Genomic DNA, 2,626 nt, shown 5'->3' with positions numbered 1-2,626 from the left:
GGGACTCAAACCCGGCTCTCCCAGATTAGAGTCCGCGCACTTCACCACGACACCAAACTGGCTCTCTGCTCTTTTTCAAGAACTGCTCTTATCAGAACTACGGCTCGCCCAAGGTCATCCAGCCAGGTGCAAGTGGAGGAGTGGGGAATCAAACCCGGCTCTCCCAGATTAGAGTCCGCGCACCTAACCACTACGCCAAACTGGCTCTCAAGTGAGAAGCAGAGGTGGTTTGCCGTCGCCTTCCTCAGTGGAGCCTTCCTTGGAGGTCTCCCCTCCAAATACTGACCCTTCTCAGCTTTTGAGACCTGATGACGTTGAGCTAGACCCAGGGGTCCCTGACGTGGTCCCCTGGCGGCCGCCAAGTTCTTTTAGGTAGTGGGTGGCTTTAGGTGGGGCTCCTGATTGGCCATGCAGCGCTCCCGCCTGAAAGGTTGAAGAGTTCCTATGGGAATTGATAGAACCATAGAGTTGGAAGGGACCTCCAGGGTCATCTAGTCCAACCCCCTGCACAAGGCAGGACATTCACAAATACCTCCCCCTCCACACACCCCAGTGACCAGTGTTCCCTCTAAGCCGAGTTAGTGTGAGCTAGCTCACAGTTTTTTAGCCTCCAGTTCACACATTTTTGTCTTATCCCAGGAAGGATGGCTCCAGAGCAATCTAATTTATGCAGTAGCCAAATTGTTTGCTCACAACTTTAATGCCATCAGCTCACAAAGTAGAATTTCTGCTCACAAGACTCCACAGCTTAGAGGGAACATTGCCAGTGACTGCTGTTCCACGCCCAGAAGATGACAAAAAAAACCCCAAACACCTCCAGGATCCCCGGCCAAACTGGCCTGGAGAAAAATTCCTTCCTGTCCCCAAAGTGGCGACCAGTATTTCCCTGGGTGTGTAAGAAAGGGCCGCGAGAACTAAGCGCCGATGCAACCCTGCCTCTCACGGTCTGCCTCAGTTCACAGAATCCGCACTGATGCCCGATGGCCGTCTAGCCTCTGTTTAAGAACCTCCCAAGCAGGAGAGCCCGCCACCTCCCGAGGAAGCCTGTTCCGCTGAGGAACTGCTCTGTCAGGGAGTTCTTCCTCATGTTCAGCCGAAAACTCCTCTGATTTCATTGTTGTGTATAACCTCAATCCCTGCCCTCATGCGGCAGCCATGTTGTGGCTGTGCCCACCACCCTTGGTCAGAATTCCAAAGGGCCCCACAGGCTCAAAAGGGTTGGGGACTCCTGGGCTAGACCAACCTTCCTTCCCCCCGCCCTCCAGCCTTAACAGCGCTATAAAAGGGGATTCCACCCGTTCCTACGATAACCTGCACCTGCCCAGATCTCCTCTTCTGCACTAGGGGCAGGTGGCTTTATGGCTGGGTGTTTTTTTCCCCCTTAAGGCCGCAGCTGTCTCTCAGTATTCCCGCACGGTGGTGAATTTGAACTAGGCAAGTTTCTAGTCCTTCGGATGAACGTGAAACGGGACTCCAAAGGTCTGTTTCGTATTCCTGCAAAGAGGAAATAGGTTAGGACTCATGCAGGGCTTTTTTTGTAGAAAAAGCCCAGCAGGAACTCATTAGCATAATAGGCCACACCCAACAGCAGAAACTCATTAGCATATTAGGCCACACTCCTGACAGCACAGCTCATTAGCATATTAGGCCACAACCCCTGTGTTACCAGAAGTGTGGCCATCCAGCCACACCCACCTTTTGCTTCTTATTCTGTTTACCTTGTTTGTTGTCAAAACCCAGGGCTTTTTTTGTAGCAGGAACTCCTTTGCATGTTAGGCCACACACCCCTAATTGTAGCCAATCCTAATGAGTTTCTGCTGTTGTGGCCTATTATGCTAATGAGTTCCTGCTGGGCGTGGCCCACTCGGGAGCCAGCCGGAACTCCGTTCCTGTGCGTTCCTGCCCCAAAATAGCCCTGGATGAACGTGAAACGGGACTCCAAAGGTCTGTTTCGTATTCCTGCAAAGAGGAAATAGGTTAGGACTCAGGAGCTGGCGGAAAAGGGGCAGGGTATTGATCAGCACTGGGTAAGGCAGGCTCAAGCGGTCTACTGATCTTTCCCATAAGAGCCGCTATGTCATGTGTAGGGTTGCCAGATCCGGATTGGGAAATACCTGGAGATTTGGGGGGTGGAGCCTGAAGAGGGCGGGGTTTGGGGAGGGGCGGGACTTCAGTGGGGTCGAAGGCCACTCAGTCCACCTTCCAAAGTGGCCATCTTCTCCAGGGTAACCGACCTCGGTCTCCTAGAGGTCAGTTGTAATCCCAGGGGATCTCTGGCCGCTGCCTGGAGATTGGCAAGCCCCATTGGTGTGCTATACCCGAGTGCCCGCCTGTGGAGGGTACCCACAGAATGCAACACCCCAGGGCTTCGTCAAGCCTCATCCCTTAACTTGGATCCGGATTCGGCCCCGGGGACTGGATCCCAAAGCCTGGGCCTAGGAGACACAATCCCGCAGGGCGAGGGTGTTTCTGTGCTGCCGCAGAGGGCTGGCCCCAGTATCACTGCTCAGTGTACAGAACTACCTGAGAGGAAGGTGAAACATTTCCTGGCCCGCGTGAGCCTTCCAAACCAACCGACAGAAAATAGAAATGTCAAAATTTAAGCTTAGATATTAAGGATTCCTGT

This window comes from Gekko japonicus, unplaced genomic scaffold, assembly GCF_001447785.1.
Source record: "Gekko japonicus isolate JY-2015 unplaced genomic scaffold, Gekko_japonicus_V1.1 scaffold1389, whole genome shotgun sequence".
Lineage (NCBI taxonomy): Eukaryota > Metazoa > Chordata > Lepidosauria > Squamata > Gekkonidae > Gekko > Gekko japonicus.
Note: the sequence above shows the minus strand (reverse complement) of the source record.